Here is a 19,891-nt window from a genome sequence, read left to right as displayed (position 1 = left end):
AAAATGTTTCATCAAAATCGCCAAATCAGATATACAACTTTTTAGAATTTTCACAATGAATTCAGGATTTTTGGCAAAAATGTGTATGATTTTTTTTGCATTTTTCTGACCATTCTAATAATGAAACGACTCGGTCGCGCGAAACTAATCTGCGCGGCACTTTATCCGATTTCATCAAACGGATTTAAAAATTTTAAAATCGTTGCAGCCGTTTTTCAGGAAATGTCGACGAGAGATTAAATTTTGGACTATTTACACATACATAGATTTGCTCATACAGACACATACTTTTAACAATTTTGGTGTCAAGCGATAGAATCGAAAAAACATAAAATTAGCAATAGGATTTTATGTTAAAAACATACTTCTTTTTTTGGAAGTTAAAAAGTGCGGTTATTGAAAGTATATTTATATTGCCGGTACTTGGTATTAATGCGCAATTTTATTATACATAAATAAACTATATTAAGTGGCGGGAATAGTTCACTCAGTAGCGTTCTCGACTCACACGCTGGAGGAATTAAGAATCATAAGAATTAAGAATTGTTAATTTGTAGAATACAAGAAAAAAATTGTATTAGATGTAAGAAGAAAAAAAGAAGTTTAGTTTAGAAGATGAGAAGAACATATTGAGAAGCAAGAAGAAGAATGAAAATTGAATGAATTGAAGAAAGAAAATTGAATGCAATATAAGGATATAAGAAGAGATAGTATATATATGATGAATGTATAAGAAATATATATGTAAGAATTGTATAAAATATGATGAAGAATAATGTTGGTGGTTAAAACTGCTGTAAAGCGGAGGCCAATAAACATTTATGAAAAAAAATTAAAATAGTATTAAGGGCTTAAGGTAAAGGATTCTACACAAGTCGATGCATTCATTTAAAGTGATTTTTATTCAAGTGGCAAATTAAAATTTAACAACCTATTAATCATAAATATTTTAATATAAATAATTAAATGTTAATTTACAATAACAAAGCAGCATGCAAACAATCTTTTAATGTAAAACACTATGTAATAATAGCGAATTAAATTATGATAAATAATTCATTGAACTATTTGATTATTGTATAATGCATTACGTTATTAACGCACACATATGAGCGGCAACTATTTTATAATTTTATGATTCGCAGGTCGACCGGTTCCACATAAAATGTTCGCATTTATTTATTTCGTATAGTCTTGTACCGTTTGGAATTCTACATTATATTATGCATATAATCAAAAGTCAATTTGTAATTCATTTCTATCCTACCGCGAAGTCTTCGCGAGTGGGGGATGAGGTCGGAAAGCGGAGGCTGCGAATGCGATCACAGGGACGGATCGTAGGAATTACAGTCAAGTCGATTCGGGCCTCTGCACTAGGCTTTATGATTAATATCTATATCTTCATATAAATATCTGATAATTTGATATGCATATGCCTAATGATCATTTTTGAACGCCAAATTGCGTTTTTAACTTATTTTCATTGGATTTCCGAAACCGCTAAGCCTGCCTTCTTAAAAATTCAATCGATTTTTCACTCCGTGAATACAAGTGAAATGGTTTTTGAATTATTCAAATCGGACCCTCCATTCTCTCCAAAATTAAACTACCACGTTTTGTACTTTTTGTCCTGTATATTCGAAACGGCTGGATCTGCCTTTGCCAAAAACTCATTAGTTCCTTTCCCCATCAATAAGAATAGAATGTTTTTGAATCATTCAAATCGCTTAATTCGTGTTCTCAAAATCGCTAACAAAAATTTGTATCCGAATACATACATACATACATACATCATTTTTTCAAGGTATGCACAATGTTCAGAAACTTTTGAAATGTAAAGGTATAAGAAAAAAAATCATATTTTTGCGAGTACTATAAATTAATTAATTAATTAAATATAAATGAAAAATATGTTTCCAATTGAAAATAGCCAATTTTGGGTACTGCGGTCTGATATGGCAATGGGAAATCTTTCATACTATTCTTCCCTAAATCGAGTTGAAGTTCAAGTCAAAAAGAAAAATTGTGCAGTAAAGTAGAAATAAAAAACTTAAAATTTTGAATTAAATGCAAATTTCTATGTTAGATCAAAACTAATTACTTGAACACATTCGGTAAATTTTTTGTATCTTTTCAACTTAATTCAGTGCAATTTATACTTCATAGCATAAAAAACTCTCAAATCTCACACCTATTTTGACAAATGTAATTTTTCTATATTTTCATTTAATTTAATGTTATAAATTTAACCCGTCCAATCTAGATCAATTGGATCTAATTGGAATATTACGCGCACAAAAAGTGACATCTGAAAATTTTTGAGTTGTGTCTGCAGGGTTGAAATATATATTTCAACAAAAATCAGAACTACGTATTTCATAAGTTGTTTTTGTTGTGCATTCTTTACCTTAGTATTTTTCTAAAAGACAATCCTGCAGTTAACACATCTCTTTTCTGTCTAGATTACTTTAGATACATATTGTATATCTAATACTGATGGACATATTTGTTACAGCAATGTCTCCTAGAGGCTATTTTCACTTGAGATCCATAATTCCAAATAAATCTGATGTTATACTGCTTGATATCAAGCTTATCATGGTTCGCATCGAACCGAGAAAGTAGTAGCTACCAATCCACGTTTCTATCACAGACCGCAGCTGACTCAGTATCAATATCAGTTTAAATTTTTGGATTGCATGTTTGATTGTTGCTAATTGAATTAAATTGTTTAATCAGTTTGAATTCAAAATTAGTTTCACAAAGATTTAACAGTAGTTGAAATGTACTGAAGGATAGATTTTTTTAATTTTTTATAATATTACATTTTGGGAAAATTTTGCTTGTTAAAGTTTGTGTTCAATCATAAGATATTCATTACTATTTGAGAAATTCTTATCGTCAAATAGAGATTTAAATCATCAACCATTCGAATGCCCTCTAAAAAAACATCTTATTAAGAAGTCATCATTACAATTTCATAGGGCTATCAAGTTCTATGAGCTATTAATAAAATATTTTATGTATAAGGTATATGATTTTAAAATCATTATCTGTAATAATTTATTTCATAAGTAGCGATGAACAATAACCAAATGTTTAAATATTGAATTTCCACGAATTACCATAATGCATTTTGTTATTATCTTAATATGCATATATAATGTGATATATTTACATAGATATATTTCAAATTATAAAAATATTTATGTGTATTCAATTGTTTTTAATTCGGTACAAGTCGATGCTGGGCACTTCATTTCTAGCGTCTGCCAACCATGAAAATATTTCATTTTGATTCTTCGTGAGATACTTTTTATTATAATAGAAACACATGCTATTTTCAAATTACATTTCGTAACGTAAATATGATAAATATGTAGTATGTCTATCAATAGGTCAGTAAATACAAAATTGGTGCAACTACTTCTACTTTATCTATTTTGGCATATTTTTTTCATTAACTTCCCGTAGGGTAGTTATAGTAATGGATCGACTATCGAAAATGGAAACTTTTGTATTTCTCCACGTTTCTCAGAAAAAATGGATGTGTGTGTGTTTTGTGTGTCTGCATTATTTGTTCACGTTTTTGGGCGCACGGATCAACCGATTTGAATGGTTCAAAAAACATTCGATTCCCATTGATAGGAAGATGTCCTGAATAGTTTTTGGCAAAGGCAGGTCCAGCCGTTACGGAGATAAAGAGCAAAGAGTGCAGAAGATAGAAATCGAGTTTTTAAGTGAAAGGATCATCCGATTTGATTCATCTAAAAAACATTCAATTTGTAATGATTGGGAGAAGTGGTGATTAGTTTTTGGCAAAGGCAAGTCCAGCCATTTAGAAGATACAGAGCTAATTGTACAAAAAATGGCAGTTTTTGAGAGAAATGAGAATCCGATTTGAATTATTCTAAAAAATTATATTTATTGCGGTATTCTATATATATTTTTTAATTTGGTAGTTTCATCACTTGAATAATCTATTGGATATATTAGACATAATCCCATTATTTTTTTAATTAGCACATATATGCATAAAATTGGTAGTACTGCCTTAGGGCAGGTTGGTGAGCTGAGTTAAACTCAATATATTTATTTATAATTGATGTATACTTAAATTATCATTTATATGAGTAATTAAAATTGAAAAAAGTTATACTAAAATTTATCAAAATTGAAAAACTACAAAAATTTACTAGTTTTGTGGGCTCGTCCGTAAGGAAGCGGTTAAGAGCGACGGAACTTCGAGCAGCCTGTTTTCAGGCAGCAGTTACAACGATTTTCACTTGAAAATATAGATAGCATTATGTTTCCAAGTAAAAATAGCCCTCACCCGGCATTAAAAAGATTGTAATAATAATATATCATACAGAGATGTGACAACTCTTTGGGTTGCCATCTACCAAACAGACTAGTCAAAATCAGCAAAACATCTTATAGAACTATTAGTTTCTGATTGCTGTTTAAAAATAACAAAAATAAACTATTTTCCTCATACAATATCTGCGTAGTTTCTAAGCGTTTGATTGCGAGGTAGCGATCGTGTATTTCCTTAATCATTCGCAACACGTAAATACATGTCACATGCACATAAAAAACAGAATTGCATAATCTTTCACATGAATTCAGAAAATACAATCGGCCGTAATTAGTAATTATTATTTAATTATAATATATTAAATTATTATTTAAAAAAAAGGAAATCCGAAACGACATGGTCAAATTACAAGATTTTGATTACAGCGTGGTTAACTGATATATTTAGAAATTGAGAATACATATATTATTGTTATAATAGGAATGAATTTTATATTTATTATATAGTAATATAAAGTAGAATGTGCAGATTTATAACAAAATATATTTTTAAGCTTTTATATTTTTGGCGGTTCTGATTGCTGTTGACTAATTATTATTATAATGAATTATAATAATAATATTGGCAGGTAGTTATAATCTATTTAGATGCCGTGTAGTAAATAATTATATAATATATTTTGAAATAATATAATTATAATGCAAAATATATTTGAACTTTATTGGCGATACTGTCATATTTCATAATCCATGTTCGTATTGGGAAAAATACTTGATTTTTTCGACCAAAAAATAATACTTTTTTTTAAAATAATATTTATGTCATTGAAAAAATAAGACAAAAGATCAGTAATGTATGAGAAAAATTCAAATTATTATTTCAAGCTAATGAAATTATTATACAGTTTAATTACACAAATAAAATATATTTTAAATATTAATCAAATAAAAATTTTGAATGCATATTATTTACGCATTATTACTATATTAATAGATAATACATAATACTGAAAATGTAAAACACAAAAAAATTGCTTATTTAGCGTGATAATAATCTAAAATAAAATTTGTTTACGAAAGGATTAAAACAATATTTTATCACAGTTTTTTTTTTCAAATAAAAACACTTTACAATAATATAAATGAACACAAAACTTAGTAATAATCGTTGCACATGATCATCATTGATATCATATTAATGCAATAATTAATATAATTTAATTTTAATTTATTTTTAATATTTGATAAAACAACATAAAATAAATATTAGTTTTTTATTTAAAAAATATTAAATCATGGTATTTAACCCTTCGTCGGGCGCAGCCGATCTGACAGATACAGAGCCAATAATTTTTCATGCTGCGCCTTGGTTGAATGTTATAGAAACCTCCACTCTTCAATAGCCTCCTAATTTTATATGTTTTATTTATGCGTCTTTATCATTTTGTGTTTGACCTTCACATATAGTGGCAATCGGTATTTTGATCCTAGAAATACACTGCGCCCGAACGTGCAACATTTTGAAACGTACGAATATTGCAATTTTTTGTGAATGTAAGTATTCTTTTTCTGTATTTTTTTACGTATTTTTGAATATATATCTCAATACTTTTCATTTAATTGCAATTTTTTGAAAGTATCTACGAGATTCACTGCGCCCGAATGTGTTACTAACTTGAGTCCATACATTTTATAGGCTAGTAAATATGGCGAGTGGTAAAAAATTATATAATTTAGAAAAGCCAGCTCATGCAGAAGATATTCTAAGAATGCTGAATGATGATGCTGATGAAAATAATCTTCTTGACGATTTAGGTGATGAAAGTGGAAGTGACGAAGACCATCTAGAGAGTCGCGAAGTCGATTCTGAGACAGAACAAGAGGACGAACAGGATGAGAGTGAGGAAGAAATAAATTTGAACAATAATGCTAAATATTTTATGAGTAGAGATAAATCTACAAAATGGTGTAGCAAACCTCCCTCTAATAGGACTCGAACAAAATCCCAGAACTTATTAAGACATTTACCAGGTGTTATAGGAAACGCAAAAAATGCTGCAACGCCTATAGAATGTTGGAGTCATGGGAATGGTAAGAAAGATCTCCAAAGAAGATATTTTTGAGACAATTATCGCATGAACTTGTTCTTGGACAGCTAACAAGAAGAAGTGAAATCACGAGTGGGATACTGTTCACTTTGCAGGCAGGGCTCAAAAGATTCAGACCAAATTCACAGGAAAATGGCTCACAAAAACAAGAAGAGCCACCAAAAAAACGGCGATGTGAACCGTGTACATTAGAAGCTAATATTAGACGGCTTTCAAGATTTTGTTGTGCTAAATGTCGAAAAGCACTGTGTTTCCAACATGCGATCTTTCTATGCAGTGCTTGTTGAAATGCTTCAATAAATGATAATATTTAACTATACACATTAAACTATCATTATTATATTACTTATTTTTTATAAAGTGACAAATGAAAAAAAAGTTAGAGACTGTGTATTTCAATAAAGAAAAGTGAGTGTAAATAATTTGTGCATATATACACAGGTTTATATTTTTCTACATTTTATAATAAAATATTATTGAATTCTTTTTTTTTCTATTTATTCAAAAAGTATACATTCTGAAATATAATTAAACAAAAAATTAACATGTTTATAAAATAAGGAGCCTCCTGAGGATATACTTAAAAACCGTTGCTGTCGGATACACTGCGCCCGAACGTGTGCGTAACGGGACTGCGCCCGACGGAGGGTTAAAAAGAAACACCAAATTTATAGTAAGCTAATGCACATCTATCTATTAATATCAATTGTACAATCAATAATTGTACTATCAATTATACAATCATCAAATTATATAATAAATTGTAATGCATTAAAATTTATTAAATTCCCGTAGAATGAGTTATAATAATCGTCCAAAAATAGAAACAAAAATTTTTGCAAATCTTTACGTTTTAAAGGTTTAAAATATCCCAAAATAAAAAAAAATGATGTGTTTGTGTGTATGTATGTAAGGATACAATTTTTCGTTGACGTTTTCGGGAGCACCAATTAACCGATTTGAATTACCAAAAAAACATTCAATTTCTATTCATAGGGAGATATGCTGATTTATTTTGGCAAAGACGAGTCCGGTCGTTCAGGAAGCAAAGAGTGCAGAAAATGGCAATTAAGTTGGTGGGAGGACGGAGCATTTGATTTGAATGATTCAATATACATTCTACCTGTATTGGCGTAACAAAGAATTGATTAAATTTTTCAAAGGCAGGTGTAACGGTTTCGGAGACCTAGACCAAAAAAGTTAAAAAAATGCCATTTGGCGGACGAAAATCAGATGCTTGATAGACTGGAACAAGCGCCATGAATGGGTATCAAAAACTTTAAAAAATTGCAAAATTTTCAAAAAAATATAATTATTTATTTTTTAACTTTTAAAAATTTTAAATTACGTTATGGGTATTTTCAGCAATTTGCCTTAAGGCACGAAGTCTTAATGGGCTTTCGAAAGAGATAAAGATGACCAAAGAAGAAAATAAATTTAAAATTGAATTAAAGAATATTATAAAGATAGATAAATAAATTAGACCAAAGTATGAATGTAAAAATGAATATATGTATGATTGAATTATAGAATAAATGATATAAAATGTTTATATTGACCATATTAATACATATAATAATGACATGTATAAAATAATACTATTGTATAGATATTTTGTACGATCTCTCATATCAGACACTTACGTTCATCTGAGATGTATAAAATTTATATTTTAAATAAAAAAGAAAAAAAGCCATGCACCACTAGTTTTTCATATATTATAAAAAACACCTAGAAGTTCATTATATATTAAATTCTGTCAATACTAACTTTGATCAGAAAATATTGTATCTTTATTCTATTTTCCATTCGTAAAATTGTACTTGTAATCCTGTTTGGTTAGGTGTTAAAATTATTGTATAACAATAAAAAAGTGATAATAAAATTTTAATATAGTAACAGGAATATAATATTGATGACAAGAAATTATTAAAAAAAAACAAAATTGCAGTTAAAAATTAAAAAAAAAATTCAACGGTTTATTATTTTCACTATATACAACAAATATTTCCGTTAGATACTCTCACTGATCGTGAGAACTAAAAAAGAGAATTGATCAATCAAAGTTTGAATAAACTAAAATTAGTGATAGTTTGATATAAAATAATGATTATATTATTTGTTTAAAATATGATGTGATAGTAGAATTGAAAATCGGTCCCTGACTATGCATCAATACATTACCATTAGAGCATTATAGTGTGGGAAAACGGTAAGAACTGTTCGCACAATGGTAGCGAGTGGCGAGAGAAGGGCGTACGGTTTTAGTGTAGTGTCGTCGCAAACTGGCAGATGAATGAAGTCCGTGTTTGCGCAATGTTTGTTTTGCCGATTGCCGCTAACATCGAGAAAAATGTCAAACGCAAACGGGACGCATGGTAATAATAATAATAATTTTCACAATAGGCATTAAACAAAACTATTCGCTTTTATAATGCACTATGACTTTTCTGTTCAGTGTGAAGTGTTTGTGAAAAATGTTTTTGTGAAGTTTCTAATATAATGATGGCTAGGTCACCCAATACGATAGAGTTTCAAATTGATAGTTTTTTAGATCAGTTTAAAAGAAGTGCTTCGAAGGCTATGGAAGAAAGGGCTGATTGGACAAATTCCATTGTTGTCAAATCGAGGAGTGGATATTCACATTCGGATGTTGCCTCAGGTAAGGGATAAACGATATATTACAAAAATTGTAATAACAAAAATTGTAATACTAATTGTAAAGCCACAGTCATTTATTTATATATTAGGTTGTCAAATATCTCCCTTCCGCCTTTTTGTATTATAAACCAATAGCAAAAAAGCGGAAGGGAGATATTTGACAACCTACTATCATCGTTTTGTTATTTTAGATTTTTATTTTTATTTGTAAATCATTACAAAATTATTCGTGTGACAACTTCACTTTTGTACTGGTGGAGTGTACTGTAAAGAAAAGCTAGGTAACTTTTAAGGGCTTCGGGGTAAACGTGTGGGGGATTTTTGTACCCTGTAGCATGTTTCTGTTATCTAGTACATCAATAATAATTTATTATTATATATATATTGTAAATTATTACAAAATTATTAGTGTGACAACTTCACTTTTTTAGTGGTGGAGTACTGTAAAGAAAAGCTAGGTAACTTTTAAGGGCTTTGGGGTAAACGTGTGGGGTGTTATTGTACCCTGTAGCATGTTTCTGTGCTCTAGTACATCAATAATAATTTATTATTGATTTCAACTTACAACTATTTTTTCGTACATTGATGTAATGGTAACCAAAAATATTATCAAAAAAAAATGAGGAAAATCATGTCACTAAATTTTGCTATCCCGGTTCCTAGAATGTTATCAAAATGTCACCGTAATTCATCCTTGGAAGTGGATGATTTAATTTGAATGACTAATTATTTAAAGTATCATCTTCATACAATGCCGTTTCTATAAACATTTTGTTTTCATATATATATAAACATTTACAATATAATCTTTTATCAATATTTTGATGCATTGGCGTTTAATACAGGTGCTGCTGCGTCGACTAAACTTGGTACTAACTTTACTTGACGTTTTGCTTCACCTAAATGTCAAAAAATGTTTTAAATTGTGATATTATTTCTTATATTTGAAATTACGGTTGTGCTAAAATAATTTATTATACTGCTTTTAATTAGAATCAATTAATAAGCATAAATATCATCAACACAAAAACATTGCATGGTGTATCAATTCTACTATAATGCAAGATTTTTTATTTCTATTATTTATTTAAAAAGTTAAATTAATGGTATGTGACAACTATCAGTATTATTTCACTACAGTTTGATTCAAATGTGTTTTTACAAAAGTTCTAAAATTGTTAATAAAACATTTAAAAATGGATGATTTCAATGTGATGGACCCTCCTCTAGACAATGAAATATTAGTGATACATTCAGAACAAATTAATCAAGACCAGTCGATTCAAAAAATTGTACAACACTTGGATGACAATAAAAACATTAATTGGAATGCAAAGGATCATATAGGCTCTTTATATAATGAATCATCGAGTGAATCTCAAGTTAACCAGTTCAACGATCATGTAAATATGATTTAAAGTATATTTGTAGAAAATGATTGTCTTATAATGTATAATGCTGGCTCAAACTTTGTATATGGAGACAATTCTTATATTTGACTATGCTCCACTGATAATTCATAACAAAGTATCAATGTTAGTTACCTTAGTTAAACAGCCGAAACAAGATGTGACACACTAAATTTTTCAGACATCAGCTATATTTATGTAATTTCAATCTTTTTGTTATATATTTTTCAAGTTTATTGATTACTATGATTAATAGTGATCATATCTATGATCAAAATTCATAATATGATTACTCATATATTCATTCGTTATAGTTTAAAATAAAACAATAATATTGTTTATTGTTTATAAACATTCAGTTTTGTTAGATTCACACATGATTTTATGTATAATTCTTAGTATTGAAATACCAAATTATAACTGATAATAGAAAAAAATGTTTTTTTCTTATTTAAAGTATTTTTGCTCAAATTGTGATTGTTTTTAAATATCTTGCGGGTTAAAAAACACAAACAGAATATTTAAAAATAAAAATTTTTGCATTACTAAATAATAGTGATTATCTAGTAATGTATCTAGGCAATGTAATCACTTTCAACTAATTTTAGCTCAATTATATTTCCTTGTTGATATGACAAAGTTTCTATACAAAGGTTGAATTAGCATATTACATGAGCAAATCATTATCACTTATTTATAAATTATATTTCTATCGATATCATATTTACTGTTACTTTATAGGTGGCATGGATAAACCAAATATCTCCAAATATGCAACATATAGATAACTTAGTATTTGAATCTAATGTAACGTTAAAGTCAACTAATGAGAAGAAAACACAAGCTAAGTGTAAAAATAGGGCAACTAACCAAAACAGTGATAAATTTGAACAAGGTATGATTGAAGTTAAAGCTAGGCTAAATCAAGGCTGTGATTGCAATATAAGTTGTTATCGAGGGTTAAAAACAGAAGCTGTTTATAAGCACAGACTGAATATTGCAGAATTATCGAAGAGTGAACATGATATGTATTTGATGGGTGTTACAATGGCAAGCATTTGTGATCCTACTGAAACAAGTAGACATAAGGAACGTCGAAGACTGAGAGCTTCATATGTTTATCAAGGGAGAAAAGTTTGTTTAGATGCATTCTTATATTTAGAAAATGTAACCCATTATCAATTAAAAAGGATACGAAAACATGTTATGACCCATGGTGTCATTCCTAGAGTACATGGTAACATCGGGAAAAAGCCTTACAATTCATTTAATTTAGAAACTTATCAATATGCTACGAAATTTATAAAATCCTATATTGAATCTAATTTTCATGTAAAGGATTACTCATATCGAACACTTATAATCCAAGGAGATACCCGAAAGAATATTTATGACCATTATTTAGAACATGGTAAAGCAAATAATCCCGGTACAAAGTTGATGGGCTATTCAACATTCAGGCATTTTATAAAAAAGCAATTTTCAAATATAAAGTTTACGAAGTTAGACAAAAAAGAAAGTTGTAAACTTGATGTAACAAAATCAAATAAAGAAGTACAGAGTAACTTTGAAAATGAGGATCTTGTACAGGAATTGATCGATCAAAGTACTTTCGACCAGCCCAAATTGTCTGATATTCAGACTATGCCTATTGTTATGATGGATGACAATATTGAATTTGTTGTGGCACAGGTTGCACCACAAATATTTCAAAGTACTGTTTATTGTGATTAAAGTTTATTGCTAATTTTTAGTAATTTTTGAAAAAGTTATGTGATTAAATAACATTGTGAAACATGTTATAATTATATATTGATTATTTAAATTTGACTTAAATTTATATATGTGTACAATATTTAAAATGTGTAAAATAATATTATAAATAGTATAGTAATTTTTATTTTTGGTGCTATGGAAATAAATATATTTAATTAATTTTTGTTTGTCTTTTTTTTTAAGTAGCAAATTTTTATTTGGGTCTAAATTATAAGTGATTTTTTTAATGTCGAATTGTTTCATCAAATTCTTGAATAAAAGTTTTTCAATAATCATTATTGCTCGATAAACTTGAAAGTTGGAAACAAATTGGTTGTCCTAAATTTCAAACTGAAAAGAAAATTATTATTATTATCTTGAAGATAATGCTGATGTGATTGATTCATTTCTGTACGCAATTTTTGTCTCATGTTGATTATTTTAGTTGTAGATGTTACTTGTCTATAGAGATTTTATATAAATATGAATATATTATCTTGTATTAAGTTAATTTAAAAATCGTGAAAGTTATATTAATTTTGAGCAAGAACTAATAACACATTTCCAGCAAATGATATTTATTTTTGAATATTTGAATAAGTTAGCTTATAATATTAAATTAATTTTTCTTACAGTAAAATTTAAGATGTGCACAAGTATCGAGTTCAACTCAGATAGGAGATAAAAATTGTTTTGATCTATGCTTGCTGCATCATCTGTTACTCTTTTTAATTTAATTTTTACTTAAACTAATTACTATTTTGATTTGAAGCATTTATAATTAGTTATTCCATCGCAGAAGTGCTTCAGAAATGTTTGATTTTGCCTTTCTAAATCGAAATATCTTTTTTACATGTAAACTATTTTCTTAAATTTATTTCATTCTTTGAATAATTTTGGCTATTAACAGGCTAGGGAAAAATTACTAACTAAAAGTTTTACTGACCGTTTTTCACAAAATATTTCTTTTCTAATCGTGCTTTGTAAATTTATTTTGATTCAGCAGTCTTCGTGGAACAACTAAACATTCTCAAAGTTAAAATTTGACAAAATCAAAAATGAAATTTAAAATTTGAGTTTCAGTCAATATAATAAGGGTAAGGGTATGTGGCAACATGAGGTGTTACTTTATCTTTTTAAATCAAATTGTTGATACAGCTAACCCCCGCATAACACGGTAGATACGTTCTAAAAAACTAGCGTGTTATGCGAATCCGTGTTATACAGGATAAGGAACTAGTACAAAAAGAGGGTTACATTCCAATAATTCAAAAAAAACCTGCTACAAATCTTGATTTCATAATAAATATTGTTAAATTTATTTATTTTTTAAGAAGTAATATACATTACATGAATTATATGATTTTGTTCGTCATAATTAACAAGTAAGTGTTGGATAGCACTTTATGATCTTTTTTTTGCAAAATATCTTCATCCTCTGAGATGTTTTCTGCACTGGCTCCATTTCCGTGCATTATTTTTTGCAAAAAAATATTTGCGATTACTTGCTTTTAGAGAAAGGCTATTTATATATTTACCGCATACAAAGTTATGTTTAAAAATTTTATGCTCATTTTATTTAAAGGATTTTTGTTTAAGTCTAATTGTTCGGACAAGCCTTTTTTCGATAGGACGTAGGCGCTCGAATAATATTATAAAAATATAAAATTAATTATCTTTTGCAGTAGTTTCATAACATTTATTAAGCTATCTTACGGCGATTTTATTAATTTTAGATTAAATAAAGTTTGATTTTGATAGGTTTTACTATATATCTTATTATTAGGGTTTTGCTCAATTCTTAAACCGGGTTAGAGAAAACCGTTCTTTAAATTTACGTGTTATAAGAGGGATGGTATCAACCTTTAAACCGTGTTGTAGAAGTACCGTGTTATGCGGGGATTACCTGACTAAGATGCATGCTTCAAGGTATATGAATCTATTCGAAATACCATTTAAAAAAACTATGAAAAGGAATTTTAGTGTCATATAGCATTAAGACAGCGGTTTCCAACCTGTGGGGCGCGCTTCTTCAGGGGGGCATCTGTTTCCAGAATACTATTATTGAAAATAATCCAATAATTTTGGAACGATTTTGAAAAATAAACAAAAAATAATTAGTTTTTATGGCATGGCCATAAATTAATATTGCATATTAATTTATAGTCTGTTAATGTCAGTTGAGTATTTATAAAATTAAACTGTTGAGAAAATTAAGGGGGGCACAACAATTTTTTATTAGAGCAGGGGGGCGCTGTGCAATAAAGGTTGGAAACCACTGCATTAAGTTACTGTATAAGTTTTATTTTCATTGCATTAAAAAATGATAGTTAACTAGAAGAGGATTTTTATTATTTTTTTAAATAGCGGGATAAATGATGTCAATGTAATTACAAATGTTTTACGTATAGGTGTGCACTATCTAAAAATTTCGGCGTGTTAATTATTTTGTTCGATGATACATTAAATATTTTTATAGATAAGGTCGTTTTTATATTAATCGCAAAATATGACCACCCGTATCTCAATAACGTTGATTGTAGTTTATCTTGGATAGTCGCGCAAGTGAGCATTAGTCGTTTTAATAAAAAATAAATAAAATACAATAAATAAATATGTATCATTGTGTGAGGTATAAATTATTTAGTGAAACCAAAGTTGAAAAGTCAGACGGGAATTTTAGAAACTGGAGTTTATATAATATCATCAGCTCATTAGCTGGGACTTTATACGATAGAAATTCGATTACAAGTACGTATTTGAATATATTAATTCGATTTTATATTGTGTAATATGCTTTTTGAGCTGAGTGAATGTTGTGTAATATTAATGAATAATTATATGCTAATTTTGTCGAATACCTAATTATATTACAGAAACGCCCATTCGTAAATATGAAAACATAGATTTTTATTAATTAGTGCGAAATATTGTATAATTCTTGTGTTCTTGTGATTTTTTGTGCTTGATGCAATATCAAATGTAATGTATGGTAGTTGTTTTTATTTTTTTTGGAGTTAACGATTAAAATTGAAAAAACACATGTATGTGTAAGAATTTTTGAAAATCTTTATTAGCAGACGTTTTCACATAAAATTTTATGTCATCTTCAGTACGTATATATTAAAAAATTAATTAAAATATGATAAGAAATCGTATATTTTACAAAACTATAGTGTGGCAAACTATTCTAACAGATTAACGTCTATTTTTTTTTAAATTAAAACTAAAATATATTATCTAAATAAATAATTTAGAATAATTGTTATTCTTGTAATTCCATTTCGAATAATTGTTGTTCGTGTAATAATGTTTAATTTAGTATTTAATCGCCGTTTTTTAGCCGATTTTGAATTTCCCATAGGGTAAGCTATAGTAATCGCAAAAAAACGAAAACGATATGTTTTATGTATCTTTACGTTTGAGATTTCTAAACATTTTGGCATGCATTAGAATAAATTAATGTGTGTGCGTGTTTGTATGTATGCATATATGTTTGTATGTGCGGATACAATTTTTATCGACCATTTCGAGAACACGGATTAACCGATTTGAATGATTCAAAAAATATTCGATTCCTATTGAAAAGGAGATGTGCTGATAAGTTTTTGGCTCAGGTAGTTACGAAGATACGTGTTAAAAAGATACGATTTTAATAATTAAAAAATATTTTACTTGTATTGACAAATAATAATAAAAATTAAATAATAAATAAGTAAAAAAATGCCTTTTGGCGGTCAAAACTTATCATTAAACACATATAAAAGTTTTAAAGTTTTTTAAAGATTTTAATTTTTGGTATCTTAAGACACGAAGCCACGCACATCTAGTTATTTTTATAAATGATTCTGATACTGTATTGAAATGGTTACATTATTGTGGAATTTTTATCTAAAGTTTTTGAACGAAATTTGTAATTTGAAAATGCATTTTGTTGAATCGTTTTTGACAAATTTACATTCTTTAAATGTATTAGATAATGAAATCATCCCAGCGATTGTTTTATTTCTTTTACTACCCCTGTTTTATGTTGTTTTATAGTATTTTTACTCTAATATCACTTACTAATTAGTTTTTTTTGTTATTATTAATTGATTAATCTTACCTGATTAAAATGATTATAAACATCGTAAGAAGTAGCCTCTTTTTTTTAAATCTTCTCATTTATTTGATATAGGAGTTTCACAAACTTGACCAACATACAGAAGCAAAGATTCTTAATGTTATAGCACCCGTTAGAATTATTTTTATTTATAGTTTAAAAAGAGTTTATAAAATGGGCCATAAAATAATTAACAGTAATCCAATATATCACAGATTATAAAACTTATCTTCATAAAAAATGATGAACCGGTTTTAGTTGTGTTAGTGTTTTATTCATAACATATTACTGAGTTATTTTTAATGATGTAATGAATATATTTACATATTCTATTAACATAATTTGGTGAATTTAAATGTTTTCTTCATTCATGTAACATATTTGCGGAATAATTTTTGTGTTGATGAACTTAGAATTTTTGTTTGAACACTATTAGGTTAAAAAACTTGATTTAAAATTGTATCGTTTGAAATATTGTTCTTTTTACTATTTATCCAATGGTGTGCACTGATATTTGGTTATATTAATATTTATTACGTAATGACTAATCAGCATAAACGGATGTTCACTTGCTAATATTTGTGGTATTTTATCAGAAACTCAGTTAGATATTGCATTTTATATTTTATTACTGTAAATTATTTACTGCTACAATTAATTTTGTACATAATCTTGATAAATTCTTGATAACGTCATCGTTGAGATTACTCTATCTCAGGGATAACATAATCGGTGCCATTATAGAGGTTTAAAGAAATTGATAATTTTAATTTTGTATTCTGGTACATCACCATATAATTCTTTTCAAATTCGATTCTATTTTAATTTGAAAAGTATTTACTGAAGTTAGATTTATTAAATTTTTTTAATCTTTGTTATCGTATGATTCTAAACATTATTATTCTTGGTTGCTTGCCAACTTGCCAAATATTCTATTATAATTCATATAATTCTTTTCAAATTCGATTCTATTTTAATTTGAAAAGTATTTACTGAAGTTAGATTTATTAAATTTTTTTAATCTTTGTTATCGTATGATTCTAAACATTATTATTCTTGGTTGCTTGCCAACTTGCCAAATATTCTAATGCCAAAATTTATGCATTTCAAAAGCTTTTCGTCATTTTGGTATTCTGTAATAGTAGTTTTTTAAAGATTTATTTATTTCATTTATATTAGATTATACATACATATTTCTATACAATTTAATAAACATGTATAACTATCCTAAGATATAAATACATAAACTTATATTTAATACTAACTAATAAAAATTAACTTAACCTATAAATAATTTTTTAATATAAATAATTTTTTAATTTTTAAAGTAGTAGTACCACATACAAACTATAAATTATTTCATTTGGAATTATAAATAATTATAAATAAAAATTAATTTATCAGAGCTTTCTATCATATGGTAAAAATATCATATTTTATCATAATTTAATACAATTCTAATTCTTCTAGTTAATTTGAAATATTAGGTTGTCAAATATCTCCCTTCCGCTTTTTTGCTCTTGGTTTATAATACAAAAAGGCGGAAGGGAGATATTTGACAACCTTATATTTTGATCCAAGCACCGTATTTCTTTGTTCACAGGTTATACAAATGTGCATCTGCTAAATTGTCGTACAATATTTGTAAAAAATTGTGGTTTTCAGTACGAAATCAGAATTATACTATGCCAAATATCACATTATAATTTAATTTGTTGAAATACTCTACTTTAAATACAAATAATTAAGAGAATCCGATATTCAAAGAATGTTGAATGACGATCAATTTACTGAGTAGACTATAAATATTGTGATAAACATTTATATGGAGTATATTATAAATATAAGTATATGTATATATATATATTTGTTTATCATTTTTATTTATTGATTAATTTTATTTATATATTTTGCCAAAGAAAAGTTTGTACAATTTGCAAAAAGACATAGCATCATCTTAGTCGCAATTTAATTACACTGAAAACGATATCTTTATTATCGAATAGAACTTAATGTTAGACAATGGGACAATTATATAAATAATAGTCTCCAACATAAACATCTAAATGTGTATTATTTCTTCGAAATTGTTGTTAAATTGCGTATATCATCATTACAGCTGGAACGTTTAATTGTTAATGTATTATTAAATATATCCCTGGCAGCATAATCAAGATTCTCATTTTTATCCAATGACAAATATCTTTTGTGTTTTTAATATTAGCATGAGTGATCTTTTATTTTTTTCATCATTAGCACGTTCACATTTATGTCTCCAAAGGCAACATTATTATTGTTGGCGATTTTTGTAGCCTTATATGGGAACAATTTTTATAACGTTTTTGACCTTTGTCTGAATATATATATATATATATATATATATATATATATAATGGTGGTCCTTAAAATATATGTTTTCAAATTTCTTTGCATCCAGGGGCTCAAATGCTTTCAAATTGATTAAAGTAAATCTCTGAAAGTTTTAGCTCTTAATATTTATTAACTTAAGATGGTCCGCACTCCAACCAGAATCTCTTTGTTCTTTTTCCTGTGTAAATACTTATTTTATGAAATATGTCAAATTTTTGTTGTAAATTTTTTACTTATGACCATATAAGCAAATACAATGTTATTTTCAAAATTTTGATTCACTTGTCGCTATGTTATAAAATTTTAAAAGACAAATGGAGTTTTTCCATGTTAGTTTCCAAGAAACTTTCTTTTGAGTGCGGACAATCTTAAAGTTAATATTAGAGCTAAAACTTTAATTTTTTTTAGCAATTTGGAAGCATTTGAGCCCCAGGGAGAAAGATATTCGAAGAATATCCATATTAAAGACCACCCAAATATATTATATATATTATTTTCAAATATATACTTAATAATGTGATTTGTTAATGGATTCATGTGAATATTGATCATACTACATTTTTACTACAGAAAAATTAATGCAATACATCCATTTTTTTAAAATTCTTTTCATAGGATTTTGTTTTCAGTTTAATCGATCTGATTACAGCAGCAGTTTGTCATTCTATCATGCTATCTTCATTTTTAATGGCATAATTTCACTTCTTGAATTGTTAATGTTTTCATGTTTTTAAAGGCACACATTTCTTGCAATTTTCTTACAAAATTATTTTATCTGTAAAATATTAATTTTCTTATTTAAAAGTTATCAAATCAGCAATGTGTAATCTCTTATTTTTTATAATGTAATAATATTTTCAAATCATTTGAATGAGTATTAGAAAATAATAGCTCCGATATAAGGCTAAATTATATTAGGGGGAAGTCCCCTAGTGGCGGACACCTAAGGTTATTTATAAATAAATCAAATTTACGAAATATTTATTAAATTATGATTTATTTAGATTACAAAGTTAGAAATCAAACTAACTTAACAAAACCGCAATCTTTGCTAAAAATAATTAATACTATCATGCAAACTTTGGTATCAAAAAATATGATTTCAAACAGTGGCACCTAGTACCGGACATTTCAAAATAACCTGCATTGATCACATATGTAGCCATCTC

General features: G+C 27.4%; 1 pseudogene; it reads left to right on the top strand.

Moving 5' to 3' along the window:
- Positions 1–8,713: 8,713 nt before the first annotated feature.
- LOC113377191 overlaps positions 8,714–19,891 on the top strand; it is a 72,673-nt pseudogene continuing 61,495 nt past the window's right edge.

Source organism: Ctenocephalides felis, unplaced genomic scaffold (assembly GCF_003426905.1).
Source record: "Ctenocephalides felis isolate EL2017-DRISC unplaced genomic scaffold, ASM342690v1 CF-g0.4_SCAFFOLD_01886, whole genome shotgun sequence".
Classification (NCBI taxonomy): Eukaryota; Metazoa; Arthropoda; class Insecta; order Siphonaptera; family Pulicidae; genus Ctenocephalides; species Ctenocephalides felis.
The sequence above is the reverse complement of the archived record's forward strand: the minus strand, read 5'-3'. Positions and strand labels throughout refer to the sequence as shown.